Source organism: Otolemur garnettii, unplaced genomic scaffold (genome assembly GCF_000181295.1).
Source record: "Otolemur garnettii isolate 467f Iridium unplaced genomic scaffold, OtoGar3 scaffold00003, whole genome shotgun sequence".
Taxonomy (NCBI): Eukaryota; Metazoa; Chordata; class Mammalia; order Primates; family Galagidae; genus Otolemur; species Otolemur garnettii.
The window spans coordinates 17247855-17268396 of NW_003852398.1; the positions used below are offsets into that span (position 1 = coordinate 17247855).

General features: G+C 43.2%; 1 non-coding gene across 1 annotated transcript; it reads left to right on the forward strand.

Moving 5' to 3' along the window:
* The first annotated feature begins 9728 nt into the window (after positions 1-9728).
* Positions 9729-9831, forward strand: LOC111727170. The gene has a single exon (XR_002774785.1). It is a non-coding gene; the product is annotated as a U6 spliceosomal RNA (small nuclear RNA).
* The last annotated feature ends 10711 nt before the right edge of the window (positions 9832-20542 follow it).

Sequence of the window (20542 nt, forward strand, 5' to 3'; positions counted from 1 at the left end):
AGACACTTCCATCAAACTGGTTAACATAGCCTTCATGTAACTTTCTTAGTTATTGTGTTAAAACGTTCATATTCTACTGATAGAAAGATTCACTTGTACTCTTGTAAGATGAACCACAGAAGTGAACCCTCGAATCCCTCTCCCTCTACCCTCTCCCCCCTCCCTCTCCCCTCCCTGTATCCTTAGGTTGTTATTAGGTTATAGCTTTCATATAATATACATTCACATTGTTGTGCAACCATTACCACTATACTTCTCTAGAGCTATTTCATCTTCCCGAACTGAAACCCTGTACCCATTAAACAATAACTCCCTCCATATTTGTTTTTTAAGTAGAAAATAATTAAACCAAAACTTAAAAGCATTGTCCTAAACATCCAGATCCCCATCTACGACAGGCTGCTGGCCAAGGCAGAAAAGAGATCCAGGTCAGCACAGGAAGGAACCTGGAGTTTGCATTAGAAACCTTAGTTCTGCCCCTCATGGCGGGCAGTAACCTGGAGAAGACATGGAACACTTGATTTCCAGTGATGCCAGATGGGGCCCTGGGGACACCTGCTTCTCTGACTTCTGTGCTGTGCAGGAGCCATGGAAGACTTCCACTACAGTTCCCTCTCTGAAATCTGCTAGGTTGTATCTCATCTCCTGCATCTAAGAAGAAAGAGGAAACTAAGGGCCAAATGCAGTTGGAGAAGCGGTCTCATTATGTCCCCAACCACCCTGAGAAGGAGGAACTCTCAGCCCCATTCCTACAGAGGAGGACGCTGTGGCCAGGTTCCCTCTCCCAACAGCAGCCAGAGCATCAGCAGGACCCTGAGCAGGACGGGAGGCCCAGGTCTGAAGGATCCCACAGGAAAGCACCTCTGCTCTTGCTTCACTCAACATTTCTGGAATTACTGCTCTTTCCCTGACACTGCCCTCAACTTTCTGGGTTTCTAAACACTGGGGGCCACTTCTTAAGGGTCCAGGGCACCTCTAAATGAGATGATGAGTTTCATGTGATTGGCACAGATTCTGGGCCACAGGAAGCACTTAGTAAATGGTAGCTATTTCCAATGACCAGCTCTGTGATCTTGAACAAGTTACTCAATACCTTAAAGCAGCGGTTCTCAACCTGTGGGGTCATGACCCCTTTGGACTGTATTAAAGGTTTGCAGAAGGTTGAGAACCACTGCCTTAAAGCCTCAGTTTTGCCATCCCTAACATGGAGTAATAATAATATCTACCTCATAGGATGGTTATGAAGTAGTGAGGGGGTAAATGAAGAAATGCTCAGAAAGTACTTAGAAAACTACCTGAACCACAGTAGGTACTCAATAAAAACTTATTCTTATTAGTTTTATCACATTACTTAGAAACTAAAAGAAGCATCTTTCTGGACGCTGTGCTTTTTGTGGGGGCCGGGGGATGGAGGGATGGTTGTTACCAGGCCTTGGTGTCTCTGAGACCTGGATTGGTATGAAAGGGTCATTAATCAGGCAATAGAGAAGCCAAGGGCATAGGGTGGCTCTGTCTATGGAAGTTTAAAAGTCTCTTTAGTGTAAAGTCCCTTTCTTATGAGTAAAATTGCAAAAACATCCACATGTGGGGGATGTCAAGATGCAATGACCCAATTCCTGCCTTTGGGGACTATATAATCTGGTGAGAAAGAGAAAGGGGAAAGTCTGGTGAATGTAATAAAATATAGCCAGGCAGGGATAAAGGTATGTGCATCATAAATATTTCTTTTCACAAAGGTTTCCAACTCCTGGGAGGAGCACTCTCATTCCCCTTCACTTCCCTGGATGTAATAATTTGGCATAAACCTACCAATTCACCTTACCTATAAATCAGACCTACATCATCTTTATTTCATTTCAGTAGAGCCCTTCTTCCAGGACAGCGTTTGTGAGCAAAATGTATTTGGACAAGACTTTCTCCAGAGGGTCACATTATACCAAGGAAATGAATTGCCTCTCTCAGGCTCATAAAATGCAAAAATGAAATCAGCATTCGGGCTGCATACTGAACACCCGCCTTCGGCCCCCAGTGCTTGGGGGAGCTGATTCACATTTACCTTCATGCAGGCCTGGGTTCCAGAGGCAGTGCGGGGTTCTGGCAGCCTCTCCAGCAGGGGGAAGCCTGTGTATTGGGCTGCAGGACTCTGCAACTGCTCACTAAGCCCCCTGTCTCCCTTCCTTAGGAGCACAAACCATCTCTCCCCTGTCCTGTGCCCTAGCCCACCTGGTGCCTTCCCCAGCTGCTTGGAAAAGGAGCTAATGAAGAGCCGGGAATTCTGGGGAACTGGATATTCTGCCAGTGGCCCTGGGGATTGGGGAAGAAGAAAGGATGAGGACAAATGTTGGACAAACCTGTGTTCAGTGAGCTTCCTCCTTCCCCCTCCCAGCAAACTTAACAGGTACAATGAAGCCAAGGACAGCAAGCAAACAAGGGGGCCCGAGCACGGGGTGTGCTGCTGATCCTGATGTAGGGACACTGGGCTCAAACCCAGACTCTCACTGACCAGCTGTGTGCTCTTAGCAATTCCTAATTTTTTGTGCCTCAGTTTCCCCACCTCTAAAACAAGTATGCTAATAGTGCCACCACCTCCCAGGGGTGCTCTGGGGGTTAAATGAGACAAGGCTCTCAGCACCCAGCAAGGCCACAACAGGTGTGCGTTGCTGTGGTGGTTTTTTTAAATTCAGTCCAAAAAGGAATGGCTATCCTAAATCCTACCTCTTCTTCCCTCCCCACGGAGATGAGGGTTGGCTTTGGACATGTACACAAGCCTTCCAGTCCTAACTAAGAAATCTATGTCCTCCTACCCACCAGCCTTCTCCTGGGCACACTGCCAGCACACCACAGTGACACCTCCCCAGAGTTATAGCACCCAGACCAGTACCTGATTTCAGCAAACCATTGCATGGGATTCTGCTTGAGAACATTCTTCAGCCATGGCCTTCCCATTTCTCTGAAATCTCTCTTTGTTGTACATTTGTGGTGCTTAGAAGCTAACTGACCAAAAGTCCCCCTAACTTACTTGAGCCAGGGTCCTATTGTTCAAAGAGAAATCTTAAATAAAATCTCAACATATACAGGGATTGGGCAGGAATGGTGACCAGATGGCTTTAGTTGTATCTGCAATGTTCTCACTCCTTACAAGGAAACTGTATTAGTATATTTCTTGCATAATTAAAAAATAATTTTTTATAAAGTCCCTTACATAAAGCAGACAGAAACAGAGTACTCTGACTGAAGCCTCCTTCCAACTCAGCCTGCTTGACCCCCCCTTCATCACTGAGAGCTGTAAACCTTTCCTCCTCTACACTCCTAAATTCTGAGAAAACAGTTTGAGAACCTCTGGTTTAACAGGTGAGGAAACTGAAGGCCAGAGTTTGGGGCCTAAACACCCAGAGCCTGCTTAACACCAGGCCCCAAATTTGAACCTCCCACTTTGACTATTCCTGTTGTATTAAGTCACAATTCCCAGAAAATTGCCATTAAAAAGACCAGTCTATAACCCGAAAGGGACAGCACATTAAAACACAAGAGCTCCCACAAGCACTTAATACTAGTTTTTCAGCATAGTGGCCCATCTCCTTGAAACATGGTGACTGGAATCTGAAAAGTATCCTCTGCTCCACTTCACGAGAGGGTGGGAAAGAGCCAACAAGGGCCTGCATCCTCTTAGTCAGAATATGGGCTGTCACCGCGCTGCTGTGAGACCTATGACAACTCTGGGCTAATTAGAGCAAAGCCATTCTTCCCCTGGATAGATACAGTCCCATGCCAGGTGCATGGCTTGGTGAGTGGAGAGCAGGCTCAATTTCAGCCTCTGCTTGCCCCCTCAACCCAGGTGCCCTCATGTCAGACACAAGCTGCCCAACCATATATAGTAGCTGTGGTCATGGTGGGAGAAGTGGGTGCTGGGGAATAGATGAAATCAGAGAAAAGAGGGAAGGCTTTCATGCATCCATTCATTCAGGCATTCATTTAGCAAATGATTACTTAAGTAATTGCCAGGCACTGCGCTAGATGCAGGAGACTAAATGTGTGAACAAAGTGGGCAGGTCATCTGCCCTCCAAGATCTTACCACCTAGAGAGGACTGAAGACAAGGCCACAGACAAAAACAGTACAGTGTGGTAAGTGTCAGCACTGTGTGGTAAGGGTCAGCATAGGTGAGGACAAGAGCTCTACTGAGCTGTCAGTTGTGATACTTTGGGCTGCAAGTAAGAGAGACCCTACTACAAGTGGCTTGAGAAATAAGGAACAACAAGGACAACAGGACAAGTGTGGAGGGAAGGCAAGGCAGGAGAGGTTAACACAGCAATTCAATGATGTCCTCAAGAGCCCAGACTGGTTTCAACTATCTTCTCCACCAGTGCTGGCTTTTTGTCTTCATATATGCCCCTCAAAGTGGCTGCTGCACCTCCAAATATCATGGTGTAAGATGACGGCAAACACAATTCTCCTTGAAAATTGCTTTTTAAACAAGGAAGACTATCTTTCCCAGAGTCCCCTGGCAGACATGCCCATGTCCTAACTGTAAGGAAGGCAGAGAAAGTGAGAATACAGCATTTTTACCCTTCAGAGTAGGAAGCCGCTCTGACAGTAGTCAAAGGGCTAAGTGCGGGAAATAGCCACTGGTTAGAGGACCACAGTGCCTGCCAGAGGAGCACAAATGAGGGACATCACAGCAGGCAAAATAATGGTCCCCTGTGAAGTCTCTGCCCTAATCCTCAGAACCTGTGACTATGACGAGAGTATCCTGGATTATCCAGATAGAACCAGTGTAATCACATGAGTCCTTCAAAGCAAAAGATGCAGCAGAGAGGGATGTCAGTGATGTTTAAAGCTTGGGGAGTATTTGGCATGTTGCTGCTGGCTTGAGTATGGAGAGGGCCATGTGCTATCAAGGAAACAGGGACCTAAGTTCTACAACAAGCTGAATAAGTTTGGAAGCATATTCTTCCCCAGAGCCTCCAGAAAGGAAGGTAGCCTTGCCTTGTAAGAACCTACGCAGAGAACCCAGCCAAGCCCACCTGGACCTCTGGCCTGCAGAACTATGAAAATTACTTTACATCGCTATAGTCAGCTAAATACATCATAATTTGCTGCAGGCACAATCAAAACTAAAACAGGATCCCAAATGAGAAGGTATTCACGCTGTGTCTTGAAGAATTAAGAGTGAATACCAGGTAAAGGAAACAACATGAGCTCAAGTCTGGATGAGAGAAAGACATGTTACATTCGGAGACCAGCAGAAAGTTGGTTCATCTGAAGAACAGTGTGGGAGAGGGAAAGGAAGAGGAGAAAGATGAAAAGGATAAAGAGCTAAATAGAAACTAAATTGGATGGGTCCTCAAATGTCAAGTGTGGGCTTCATCACGATGGCAACAGGGAGCCATTACAGGGTTTAAGCAGAGAAGTGATGAGATCTGATTTCTGTTTTTACCAGATCACTGCCATTGCTACATGACGAACAGATTGGTAGGTGGTAAGAAAAGGCTGGGTGACCAGGTAAAGGGCTCAGTCGTTGTTCAGGTGAGAGAGAATGACAATTTTGACTAGGAAGTTGCTGGTGAGGATAAAGATAAGTGGGCCACTTAGAACGAAGGAGAGAATTGGCAGGACTTATCAAGTGGACGTAAGTGATGAGGGAGAAGCATCAAGGCTGAAGCCCACTCATTCGTTCATTCAACACATTTCACAGGACGAACATGTTCCAAGGACTGAGCTAGAAACAGGATGTTGCCTCAGCAGAAACAAACACAGTCCCTACTCACCCAGAACTCGGAGACTTTCGAATTGATCAGCTTGGCCGTTTGTGGTACCATTCACTGAGAGAAGAGGAGCAGGTTTGAGTTGAAAAAATAAGTAAATAAATAAATAAGAATGAAGATGTTGAGTCCCACTCTATATCTGTGGATACTTAATCCCCATCACTTCTCTGCAACCAAGGGGGTGTCCAAGCCTTGGTCCAGAGCCCATGGGGCAGATGTGGGCTGGAGATAGGGGGCTGGAGATCACCAGTTCACACAGGGAAATGACCTTTGGTCACTCAGAAGATGATACCCGAGGGAAGAAGGATTAAGAGTTGAGCTGTGGGGATTTATTTGCCTCAAAAGTTTCCACCTCCACCTTTTTGCTCTGGGGCAACCTTGGATGAGAAACCAACTGGAACTTTTTTCTTCAAGTCATGCTGGCTGAGCCTGGTGCCAAGAAACCCAGGATGCTCCATAAAGCTTAATTCAATGAAGGAATGCATGAAACCCAGTGGGCAATTCTCTCTTAGACTATTTGGTATAAAATAGAGCAAAGGTTTTCTCTCTGCTTTCCTTAAATAGTTCTAATGCCCCAGAATGCAGCCCCTCATGATTTGGATGCTTGAGTTTAATCCCAAATTTTCACTTAAATCATGGTATTTTGCCATTTATAATGTGTTCCTGTGTATAATGTGCATCTACATTTTGGCCTAACCTTTCTGGGAAATGCTCCTCAAGACAGTGGCCAGGTCTCATCTGAGAGAGGCACATCTGGGGAGGGCTGATGCCCCCCCCCAGTAATGTGCAGATCACACTGTCCTCTTCCAGTGATCTTCTCTACAAAGGCTGCCCCATCCCTCTCTCCCTGGAGCCCTTCCCTTGCCACCACATCGGGGACCACAGCTGAGATGGCCACGCATGTGGCCAGCAGGGCAGGAGTTTTGAGGCCACTCAGCCTGTGTGTAGCCAGGTGGATCCCTGGGGCCTGTGTGGGACTCCTGGTCTCCTCTGCATGACTGGGCCTCAGGCCTTGGACCTTACCTCACTCGCTGTGGCCCACCTTGCCAGCCACACTACCACCTCCCTCCCCTGGTTGCAACACTCAGCAGAAGCTGCTCTGGCCTGCTTCCCCCAGATCTTGGATCCTCCCAGACTGGAACTTACTGTGCCCAGCAGGCCAAGGCAGGAGGATACAGTGGCCCCAGAAGTCCTGCTGGGCTCCTCTGATCCTGAGCTGCACTACACATGGATAATATGCATCCTTACTTTTCCCTCAAAAATTCAGGCAAAAAATTGTGTATTATATAGGGCAAAATGTAGTATCCTTTTTGATGTAGATCCTCTCCTTGGATGACTGAGGCACTTTCTTAGGAGGTTAACAAGCAGATACCTGATTTCATGTGATTTCACAGGCGCTGGGTGCTTGTGGAGGAATGGGCAGTAAGGCAATAGGAACTGGCATCCTCATGTGCACGTAACTGTTTTCCATCCCTGGAATTTATAGATGAGGTAGAAAGAAATCAATCAAAAGGGGCCATTTCACATCCCACTAGCAATCTACGGGACTGGAAGCCAGAGCAAAGCAGCAGTTGTGAGTGGTTAGGAAGACGCTGGTGTCAGACTATTACGGTTTTAGCCCACTCTGCCTTTTTACTTGTTGTGTGACCTGAAGCAAGTTACTTACCCACTCTGTGCCTCAACTCTCTCAACTACAAATTAGAAGTGGTCATAACATCTACGGCAAAAGGCCAAAGCTGAAATGGGATAATGCATGTGATGAGCCCAGCACGGGCCTCCCACGCTGTCAGTTCTCAATGAGCGTTAACTAGTGTGTTGTCTTTCTAGGGCTGCTGTGACAAAGGGCCACAAGGGCTCTGAGGAAGTCTGTTCCCTGTCCCTAGATCCTGGGGGCTTGATGGCAGCCCTGGGGTTCCTTGACTTCTTCTGCACCTCCCCGTCTCTGCCTCCATCTTCGCTGGACATTCTCCCTGTGTGCACATCTGCGTCCACCTTTCTCCTTCTGCTGAGCATGGCAGTTGCATTGCGTGAGGGGCCCATCTGCTCCTATGTGATCTCATCCTAACTAATTACATCTGCAACAGCCCCAAATAAAGTCACACTCTGAGGTGTAGTACTGGGTGTTAGAACTTCAACATATAAATTTCAGGGGGGACACAGTCCAACCAGTAACAGCTAGTATTATGACTCTTATTTAACATTATTATGCTCACATGAGATGACCAAGTCAATATACTTTCTTTCTTTTCAACATTTCATTTTGAATTCATTTCAGACTTAAAAATGTGGTGAAAATAGTTTGCAGAGGTCACATATTACCATGCCCAGCTTTCCCGAATGTTAACACAGCCATATGGTAATTATCTAACCCAAGAAATTAATGTTGACACAATTCTATTACCTAATACACAGATGGTGCTCAGACTTGGCCACCAGTGTTCTTTTTCTGGTCCAGGATCTAATCCAGGATCCAATATTGCATTTTATTTCCTATCCCTATGACCACCTCACATCTAAGACAGTTTTCTCAATCTACCTTAATCATGCAAGTATTATTATTATTTTTTTTATAGAGACAGAGTCTCACTTTATCACCCTCGGTAGAGTGGCATCACAGATCACAGCAACCTCCAACTCCTAGGCTTAGGTGATTCTCTTGCCTCAGCCTCCCAAGTAGTTGGGACTACAGGTGCCCGCCACAACACCTGGCTATTTTTTTGTTGCAGTTTGACTGGGGCCAGGTTTGAACCCGCTACCCTGGGTATATGGTGCCAGCGCCCAACCCACTGAGCCACAGGCACCACCCCTACAATTATCTTGACACTTTTGAAAAGCCATGCTCAGTTATTTTGTAAAATGTCCCTTAAGTTGGGTTTGTCTGGTGTTTCTTCGTGATTAAATTGGGGTTCTGCATTTTGTCAAAAAGCCCCTACCAGGAAGCTGTGCCCACTCAGTGCCTTACATCATGAGGGGAACAGAGCCCACGTGCCTTGCTCCTGGTGATGGTACCTTTGGTCATTTGCTTCAGGTGGTGTCCAGCAGGATTCTCCCTGCAAATATTATTTTCCCCTTTGTAATTAAATATATCTTGTGGACAGATACTTTGAGACTACGCTCCTCATACTTTTACTCACAAATTTTGTCATATGTAGATTGCAACAATGATTTTGCCTAGTGGTGACTTTCTATTTCCATTTTTTTCTTCTACTTCTATTTGTTTGAATTCTACTATAAAGAATTCTTTGTTCTTCCCATATTATTTTTAATAAAATATCCTGACTTTTGATGTTATCAGAGACCATCCTATTGGCTCCCCGAGATCCTTGCTATGTGACTCTTGAGGCTGTCCAGTTCTGAAGCAGTCACTTAAATACCTGCATAAAGAGAAAATACCCCTTTATTTTGCATTTAAACCTTATGATTTTAGTTCCCAGTAATAGAATCTTTAAGACATGAGTGTACTAACTGCTTTGCAGGATAAAAAGAATATTTAAATTATTCAAGAAAACTGCTTTTATACAATTTGAACATCCCCATTTACACGTAAAAATGAATGCTAAATAGATACAATTTCCATCTATTCATTAAAACAAACCCCAAAGCATTCCAGAAATCCTTAGCCTAATGTTATTCTTGGTACCAGAAAACAAAACTGCTTTTCTTAAGAAAGGAAAATCATAACCCGTGTTTTCCAAAAACGCTTATGGGCACGGAGAGTGGCGGTTTCTTACTCTTTTCCAGCTATTCTCCCCATTTTCTTCTCCTAATCCATCACACATTCATTCAACAAACACTAACTGAGAACTTACTGTCTGCCAGCCTCTTTGCTAAATGCTGAGGCCAAAGCAGACCCAGACTATTAACTTCTTCAGCTTCAGTTTCACTGGGGGAGATACACTATAAATAACAAATCCTATAAGTGGTAGCTGCTTTGAAGAAACAGTACGTCCAATAAAGAGACTGAGTGCTCGCTTCGGCAGCACATATACTAAATTTGGAACGATATGGAGATTAGCACATACCTGTGCCAGGATGCCACCCAAATTCATGAAGCATTTCATATTTTTAAGGTAACATAACAAAACCCCATATTCATCTTAACATGTTTCCAATGGAAAATATTTTGTTTTGAGTGTTTGTTTTTTGTTCAGTTTATTACTTTGCATTTGATTAAATGTTTTTTATTGTATTAAACCATGTATGTTGCTGCTTAACAATAAAAAAAAACTATGAATCTTAAAAAAAAAAGGGACTGGGCTCGGCACCCGTACTCAGTGCTTAGGGCACTGGCCACATACACAGAGAATGGTGGGTTCTAACCTACCCTGGGCCTACTAAACAACAATGACAACAACAGCAACAAAATAGCCAGGTGTTGTGGCGGGCACCTGTAGTCCCAGTTACTCGGGAGGCTGAGGCAAGAGAATCGCTTAAGCATGAGAGTTTGACTTGGCTGTGAGCTGTGACGCTATGCAGTCTACCAGTCTACCGAGGGTGACATAGTGAGACTCTGTCTCAAAAAAAAAAAAGGGACTGAGAATTATATGGGTGGGGGAAGCCTCTAATTTAGCATAGGCAAGGGAAACTCAGAGGAGGTGGACGGGGCTAGAGTTGAACAAAGAGTTGAAGGAAAAAGGGGAGAAGCTCTGTAGCTTTGCAGGGGGGCAGGGAGGCGTGTGCTGGAAAAGGAACAGCAAGGGCTCTATTTTAGGGGCAAAGATTGAGCTGGATTCGCCAGTGGGAGGGGCTGCTGTGTGTCTCCTCCCTAACGTGTCTACCTTTACTATCTGTACACAGCCTTCTTTTGCTAAGTCATTTGCTTTTTTTTACAGGTCATTATGAAAGTTTTGAGATACACGAAAATCAAGAAATGTAAACTCTGTGAAGGCAGAAACAAACGAAGCCCTCCCAGAAACACCCATAAGCTGAGCAAGTTGAAACTCGCATGGGTGAATCAGAAAAGATCCCATGGACTGTGTTTCTTATAGTGAAATAATGGACTATAACACAGCCTGTATCAAAACTTTCATTGTGATCCACGTATTAATAGTACCTTCCAATCTCTCTTCCCCAATTCATTTTTAATATGTAGTTTTGAACATATTTCCTTATCTAGAAGGATTCTATACATATTTCAGATAGATAGGGAGGTATATAGATATACACAGAGAGATAAATGTCAGTACTATATACATATGTGAGTACACACACATACACACACACACACACACATAAAGAATCTGACTTCTGGCCAGGCAGCCATGGTGGCTCACACCTGTAATCTTAGCATTCTGGGAGGCAAAGGTGGGACGATCGCTTGAGTTTAACAGTTTGAGATCAGCCTTAGCCGGGCATGGTGGCAGGTGACTGTAGTCACAGCTACTTGGGAGGCCGAGGCAGGAGAATCACTTGAGCTCAGGAGTTTGAAGTTGCTATGAGTTAGGCTGACACTATGGCATTCTAGCCTGGGGAACAGAGTCAGACTGTCCCCACCCCAACCAAAAGAAGGGTCTGACTTTTTTTTTGACATGTGAGTGGTGACAATTTCTAAACTTTACTCTTCTCTCTTACTCCTCTACTGCACACTCACACCTGGGCAAGCTGCTAAGGATACGCCTTCCTTTGATGTAACATGTGAACAAAATTCAGGGTAAAGTTCCACAGCACACACTTATCTGCGCTATTTAGTGCAAAAGGCACTAGCCACTTGAGGCTGCTGGGCATTCATAGTAAGAAGGACTGTACACGTAAAATACGTGGGTCAAAGATAGTACAAAACAATAGAAAAGATCCCATTAATAATTTCTAAGTTGATTATATGGGGTCAAGTAGGTTCACAAACTCATCCTAGAAAAAGTGCTACATACCTCATTGCTGAATATCATCACTACAGTCACCTTTGAAGTACTATTTCCTTTTGGGAAAGGGGGAAAGCTATGCACCAATGCCAGTGCCTAGTCCACCCTTCAGACCACATTTTCTAGGATGATTTTGTGAACTTAATTGTTAGACCTTGTACGATGACAGCTCTGATGGTCATTCCAGAAAGAGAGTTCCAAAACTGCTTTGCTAAAGTACTATTTTGTTGTTGTTGTTCTGTTTTGAGACAGAGTCTTAAGCTGTTACCCTGGCTGGGTACAGTGCCATGGTGTCATCATAGCTCACAGCTATCTCCAACTCTTAGACTTAAGCAATCTTCTTGCCTCAGTTTGTTTTTTTCTTTTTTTAAAATTTTTGCTAGGGACAGGGTCTTGCTCTTGCTCAAGCTGGTCTCAAACCTGTGAGCTCAAGCAATCCACCCCCCTTGGCCTTTTAGAGTGCTAGGATTATATGCGTGAGCCACCTTGCTCTGCTCAAGAATTGTTAAAATTAATTTCACCTATTTCTTTTAACCTTTTTAAACATGGGCATGGAAAATTTTTAAATTATGTATGTGGCTCATATTTGCCACTCACCCTCAGCGTCTGTTACCACTAATATATACCAAAGTTATATTAACTTAACAATAGTTATATCTTAGGGCTTTTAAAAAAATCATTCTTTTGGCTTCTTCACATTTTTTGAGCATGTATTTAAAAATAAACGGATACTTCTTAGAGTTGCTGTGTCAGTGCAGATGGAAGGCCATTTTGGAGGCCTGGAGGAGAAAAGATCACTCTGCTCAAAATGTGCAGAAAGTGAAAACATTTTCCATTCAGTCGGGATTCTGAGACTGATATCTGCCGCCTACCCACTGCTGAATTAAACTTGACCTGAGGCTGCCTCTGCACCGTGAGTCCCTATGTAATGAACTGCAAACTAACTGTAGGCATGTAAACTAACTTTACACTAACTTGGGTGTATTCTTTTGTAACAAATAGCTGAGTCTCAGCCAATCATAGCAACCAAGCATCAGTCAATCATAGGCTCCCGATTGCTAAGACCATCCCCAAGTAAGGCAGCAGCGGGGCCACAACCAAGCTGTCTCTATTTACCTCACTGCCATTTTCTGTCCATAAATGCTGCCTCTCCATGCCATGCCATGTCCTCAGAACCCCTGCTAGTTCTGAGAGCTGCACGATTGACAAATCATTCTTTGCTCATTTAACTCTATTAAATTTATTTTATTTTTTATAATAATTCACCATCACCTAAATTTAAGTATCTAAAGATTTTCTCTGAACACTGCACATAGCCTGGATGAAATGACTTTCTAATTGTGACTTTAGAGTTCGTAAATGCCTTGACCTGCCCTGGCCTGCAAGCTGTGGCTCCTCAGCTCTGACCTGCCCCAGGGCAGGAGCAGGAACCCGTGGCCTTCTGATTTAAGATTGTTCTTTTTTAGGCACCAAAGGAGGCAAGAAAAGCTTCATCTTTCTCTGTTGTGCCCCTTTAAGAAAAGTATTTGTTCATATTTGGATTTAGTTAAAAGGTTGCACTTAAGGACCTAAAATGTCCCATGTCACCTTAAGGCTGCCAGCTCCCCACCCCTCAGCCTGCTTTGCAGGGTAATGTTTTGGAACAAATTGTACAGACATAATCATACAAAAATGTTACTGTATTGACGAGGTCAGAATTCAGAACATGCTTGGCTGATCCAGCAATTGAATTTTATTGCTACTGACTCTGATGAGCAGAAAACAACCCTGCCACCTGCACTTAGGCAGTTGGCCCTTTCTATCAGAAGAATGGACAGTAAGTGAAGGAAGAGCAAGGGAAAATCAAATTGATTTAACTGGATCATCATTAAAAACTAAAAGTGTCCTAGCTCTTCTAAGAAAAATTCACTGTCTGCTTTCAATGATTTTTTTTTTTCTTTTTCGAGGCAAGAGTCTTACTCAGTTGCCCTGGGCAGAGTGCTGTGGTATCATTGTAGCTCACAGCAAACTCGAACTCTTGGGCTCAAGTGATCCTCCTGCCTCAGCCTCCCAAGTAGCTGAGACTATATGCACCTGCCACGACATTTGGCTAGTTTTTTGTATTTTTAGTAGAGATGGGGGTCTCGCTCTTGTTCAGGCTGGTCTTCAACTCCTGAGCTCAGGCAATGCACCCGCCTCAGCCTCCCAGAGTCCTAGGATTACAGGCCTGAGCCACCACACCCTGGCCAATTTTTTTTTCTTTACCCAAATAAATTTTAAAATTTAAGTCTAATTTGAGTCCTGCAAATTTTGAAACTTCACAAGGTAAGAAAAATACTAACCACTGACCTTCAAAAGGCAAATATATACAAATAAGCAAAGTTGTGAGTTTATTGTTGGGGCCCAGAAGTATGATGCTTTGCACAGTGAGTGCTTTGAACTACAGGAGAACCAAGGCCTGGCTGACCTTTCTTCTGCCCTCTTCTTTCTCCTCCCTCTTTCTCCTCCAAAGCACAGGGAGGGACTGTCTGTACTTTCTTTCCTGGGAATCTCATCAATCTGGGGAGATTAAACTGTATCACAGGAGAAGAGACTATGAGTCTTGCCCCTATATGCCCCACACCCAGACAGACCCTGTCAGGCCTATTTTTCTGGGGGCCAACTTTTATTACCTGACATTTGTTTATCACACATTTCTTATCTTCGAAATTTGTGTCCTCTTCACCCCCTGCAATCCCCCAAAGCTCCAGCCCCTTCCTTTGTATAGCTCAGGGTACTGTATAAACTTTAATTATCTGGCTCTTCTTTGAGTCTCCTATTTTGTGGGACTCCCATAATTAAAATGGGTTTTCTCCTGTGAATCTGTCTACAGTCAGTTCATTTCCTAGATGCACTTATCAAACTTTCAGCGGGAGAGGAAGTTTTCCATACCCTACATTACATTCAACTAAAAATCCACAAAAAAGAGAAAAGCTTCACTTTTAAATAATGAAAAAGTTACTCAAACAAAACCCTTATATTTAATACTGTTCTTACTCTACAAACTGAAGCTATCTACTACAATTTGAACATGAAGGTATTAATTTTTTTTTTTTTTTTTGAGACAGAGTCTCACTATGCCACCCTGGATAGAGTGCTGTAGCATCACAGTTCACAGCAACCTCAAACTCTTGGACTCAAGCGATTCTCTTGCCTCAGCCTTCCAAGTAGCTGGGACTATAGGTACCCGCCACAATGCCTGACTATTTTTTTGTTGCAGCTGTCATTGTTGTTTAGCAGGCCCAGGCCAGGTTTAAGCCTGCCTGCCTGGCTGTATGTGGCCGGCCCCTTACCCACTGAGCTGCAGGCACTGAGCCAAGGTATTAATTTTTTAACAGCTGTAATGAGGTATAATTCATATACTCTACCATTGATCATTTTCAAGTGTCTAATTCAATGGCTTTCAATATATTCACAGAGTTGTTCACCCATCACCACAACAAATTTTAAAAGATTTTCAATATCTCAGAAAGAAACCCAGAACCCCTTAGTCAACTGTCCCCTAACCCCAGTATTCCCCTCCTCCTCTGCACAGTCTCAGTCATTAATCTGTTTTCTGTCTCTGTGGGTTTGTCTATTCTGGACATTTCATATAAATGGAATTATGTACACTAGAACCTCTATAAGTTGACCAAGGGATTATAAAACTGGTCAATATATGGAGGTGGTCAATGTAAGGAACCAGATCTACTGTACTGATAGGTCATGTGGTGCATGTCTGGTCTATGAAAATTAGGTCAACTTAAGGAGGTGGTCATTTAGCATGACCCTCTTTCATTTAGCATGTTTTCCAGGTCCATATGTGGATAATTTATTTATCCACAGTAATTTATTCCTTTTGCTGAGCAATATTTGCTTGCACTGATAATGCCATATGGACCAAAAAGGAAGTAGCTGAGGCAAAATTCATATAAATACTTTACTGGGGCCAAGCTTGAGGACTACAACCCGGGAGCACAGATTCAAGTTACCCTGAACATATATTCCAATTAGCAGAAAGGACAAATGGATTTTTAAGGTAAAAAAGGGGGACAGAGAATGGGCCGATACAAAATGTTATGTCAGAAAATCTCAATAGTTTATAGATATAACATCGATTAGTGATTGGCTGTACATTGTCAAGCTGCGGGATGTGGGTTATAGTGTCCAGTGTGGCATTACTAGGTTAATTTATAGCGACTCCTGGCAGTAGCAAGTGGTTTCATGAGATGAATACATGGCTCAAAGGGGAGAATGGTAAATGATTATCTCATTTGACATCTCTCTGGGCCTGATAATCTAAAAGGACTCTTGTGATATGGAATAATATGCTTGTGCAAAACAATCACTCAAAGAAAGAAAAAAATCTTCATTTATTTCAAAGGGTAGTTAACTGTTTTCCTGCATTATGTCCTGCCTTCAATAATCAATTTCCTTCCCTCCTCTCCGTGCCACATAGATTAACTGAGTTAAGTGACTCAAGTTTGAAACTTGAAATTTTTTTTTTTTTTGAGATAGACTCTGTGTCACCCAGGGCTAGAGTCCATCATAGTGCCATCCTAGTTCACAGCAACCTCAAATTCCTGGGCTCAACCAACCCTCTTGCCTCAGCCTCATGAGTCGCTGGGACTCCAGGTGCACATCACCACACCTGGATAATTTTTTTATTTTTAGTAGCAACATAGTCTTATTCTTGCTCACGCTGGTTTCAACCTGAGTTCAAACAATCTTCCCCTCTCAGCTTCCCAAAGTGCTAAGATTATAGCCGTGAGCCACCACACCTGGCCAAAACATGAATTTTTTTGCACTCTCATAAGTTCTTACAAGGACATCCATGATTTAAGAATTGTAGGTATTTAACAGGATATTCACTGGTTATCACTAATACCCCAGAAAGGGATATCATCAATGACATTTATTGAATGTTTCAGTGGTACAAAATGTGGCAGGAACTATGCAAACACTTAGTCTATATTATCTCATTTTGAATCCGTATAACCACCCTGTGAAGTGGGTATTTTTGCACAGTTTACAAAATAGGTCTCAGATTGCCTCAGACAGGCAGTACAATAACCCACAATACCTCTGCCTGCTCTTTCCCTGAGTGTGGGTGGCATCTGTCAATTGCCTCTAACAGAATATGACAAATGTGATGAGATGTCACTCCCATGATCACTTCACCCTACCCGAGACAACTCCCTTTTAGCACACTGGAGTCAGAGACACTCCTGGAGGCGCTGATGAAGTAAGTGGCCCTTACTTCACGCAGGAGACCGTGTTCATAGGGTTGTTCCCTGCCCTCCTGTTCCCATACGGTGCTTTCAAATTGTTTTAGATCTGAGCTTGAATCCTAAAACATGACTCAGCTGAATTCTCCTAATCATGCAAACTTAAGGCTCATCCCTGACCTGGATTCCCTACCACATCCCGTTATCTTTTCACGTATATGAAGCTGCCCGATAGAGGAACAACAACACAAGTTCACCTTGGGCACAATTTTGAGAAGTTTTGGTGACCACTGGCCTTGGAAGTAACTCCTTAAAGTTGTGTGGTTTCCATACACACTCACTGTGCCCCACTGTAGGACTGGATGTGTGGACGGTTGGTTAGTTACTCAGCGGACTGGATGGCAGCAGGCAAATGGCAGCACTTGGCTTTAGATGGTTTTCTGCTCTGCAGCATCAGTATAACACCTACCAGTGTCCCATTAATCAGGAAGGACAATCGCCTAGTCTTAAGCTCCCAGAAATCTCGGAGAATATCAATTTATAAGAAATAATTATGGCATTTAGATATGGTGCTGTGAACATCTATTATTCTCTTGTGAAGACATTTGTAAACCACATGAATCAATTTACTATTACACTACAGGCAGAATGCATTTAAGAGATGGATGAAAATATCTCTCATACATTATGGAGATGTAAAACTATAGTAGTTCACCCATCCAACATCATATCAGAAATTGGAATTTACAAATTTCTTGTTTCAATAAGCTTTATACAAATATTTTCCTTATTTTGATATATCCTCCTAAAAGATGGACCAAAAAATCAGTAAACAGTCTGCAAGAAGAATAGGGAAATAAATACTTGTGTTATATTTTTTCATTACTCTGATCATAGTTGGAAGCATTTAAAGAAGCAAATGTTAAAAATAATGACATTAAATAAGTATCTATTTTATGGTTTGTTTGTATGCACATTTGTTTGTTAATTCAACTCACATTTGTTATGTATCTACTAAGTTCAGAAGCTTACTATATACCTTGGAGGAACACAAAAGAAATAGAAATATGGTTTCTGCTTCCAGGGGCTATCAGCTACATGGATCTAACAAAAACCATCGGGACTAATCAAGTACAGAGAACTCCTGAAACACACCTACCTGTTCTTGTCCATGGATTCAATCAGTACACATGGGCATAAGATAAAACCTAGAAGGATGTACATCAAATGTGAACCATTGTTCGCTGAGGGTGGTGAGATTTTATGTCATTTTAAAAATTATTTGTAGCTCTTAAACAAACAGAAAGATCCCTTTAAAATAATCATGTATAGCTACTAAAGATTTGGGGGCTCAGAACATGGTACCCACAAGCAGGGTGCTTTGGCATGCTGAGTACTTCAAACTGAAAAAGTTTAGAAGGGCCTTAGAGGCAGTCAATTTCTTTTCACCTTCTCAGTACTCCTTTCTCCTTTTCCTTTTTCTCCTCCTCCGTTTCTCCTCTGAAGCAAGTCACATAAACAAGAATTCCTCTTCCCTAGGGAGGGTCAGAGAAAATAAATTTCCTCTCCCCCAAAGCAACTCATAAAACCTAGAGAGGTCACTCTCTCACTTAGCGCCCCTGAAAGCAAGCCATAACACTTTCATTCCAGAAGGATCCTGCCCGTATCAGAGACCAAGAAGAATCTGATGAACCAGGCTTGCTAAGAACCTCCCATGCTCCCCCGCCCCCAGGTTATTGCCATTAGATTGTCGGCTTTTTGTCCAATCACACTACTACATGACTGTCCATTCTTCAGGAAACTTAAGTGTAAAAACAGTTTTGCATAGGTGGTCAGGTCATTTCTGAAGGCTCCCATATCACTTCAAATTCTGTTAAATTTCTGTTTTTCTCATGCTAACTTGTATTTGTAATAGAAGCGTTAGGTGTGCACCTCAATATGAGTGAGGAAAGGTATTACATCTTTTTTGTTCCTGTGAGATCTTTGCAATTATTAGGTCAAACATTAATTGAACAGAATGATTAATCAAATCTACCAAAACAACAATGCAAATTTTTCTTTGATCAAAGAACCAATTAAGGGAAAATAAAAAATATTTACAGGCCATAATCAATATTTTTTAAAAAAGAAGAGGGGTTCAGTGTGTTGCCTGGGCTAGAGTGCAGCGGCATCCTCATAGCTCACTATAGCCTTCCACTCCTGGGAGGGAGTGATCTTTCTGCCTCGGTTTCCCAAGCAGCTGAGACTACAGGTGTACACTGCTATGTCTAGCTAAGTTTTTTTTACTTTTTGTAGAGACAGTCTTGCTGTGCTGACAGTATTGCTGGTGGCCTCAAGCAATACTCCTACCTTGACTTCCCAAAGTGCTATGATTATAGGCCTGAGCCATCGTGCCCATGGCATAACAGGCCACATTCTTCCAAAAAAAAAAATGATGTCCTTTTAAAATTGAACAATATCCGCAATGGTGTGTAAGTGCTCTTTCATCATTTTCCCCTCAGTGGAAGTTAGGGCTCATTTTTGATTTTGCTTTGATTATAATTTCAAAACCTTTATAGCAGCTCATGTCCAGAAAGACCTGGTTTTAACACAGCACCTTTGAATGAGTTTACATGAGATGAGCCACAACAATGCTGGAGGGAGGGGTTCAGGGCCCTGGGAGGTGGAGGAAACATTTGGCAGTAAAATTCAGCTGGCACACACTGTAGTGCCAGATATCCAGGAAGAAGTGGCAGTAGGATGCGTGAAAGCACACCAGTAAGTAACTGTTTCTCTGCTGCCCTGTATGAAAGAGTCAGGAGATGTTCCTGCTGCAACTCTGGAGAAGCAGAAGGGCCTTCTGAGATCCATCATTCTGAGTGTACAGACCTCTGCTCTGCTTCATGCTGTCACACACCATGCATGCCCACCTCCAGCCTCTGGGCAGGAGGCTTCACTGGAGTCACAAAGGGCTTTTTCATGGCTGGGACAGGTGGGTGAGAAAAAATTTTCTATGTTGATTTTGCTAGTTTAAGTCCTCCGTTCTTCAAGTTGAATCTCTTACCCAGGGGTGGAACTGGGAGGGCTAAGTTTGTCGGCTGCATGCTCCTCTAGGGTAGGGACAGTGTCTGTTTCATTTACTACTGAAGACTTGGCACCTCACATAGAGCCTGATACATCATGGGAGGCCCAACAGGTAGTTGGAAAATGATGAAATGAGAGAGTGAAAGGATGCATCCCCTCTTTTGGTCACTTTGAAAAAAAAAATTTTTTTTTTTTTTTTGAGACAGAATCTCACTTTGTCACTCTCAGTAGAGTGCTGTGGCATCACAGCTCACAGCAACTTCTAACTCTTGGGTTTAAGAGATTCTCTTGCCTCAGCCTCCCTAGTAGCTGGGATGACAAGTGCCTGCCACAATGTCCAGCTATTTTTGCTGTTGTTGTTGCAGTTGTCATTGTTGTTTAGTAGGCCCAGGCCGGAGTTCAGAACCCACCTGCCTTGGTGTACGTGGCTGTCCTACCCACTGGGCTATGGGCACCATCATTTGAAAAACTTTCATCTGGATAATACCAATAGCCTCCCAACTGGTCTGTCCTTTCTATATTTGTCCCTCTCTAATCCATTCTCACATGACAGCCAGAATGGTCTTTATAAAACAAATCAAGTTTTAAAATTAATGGCCATGCAACACTGTAGATACTAAAAACCATTGAAT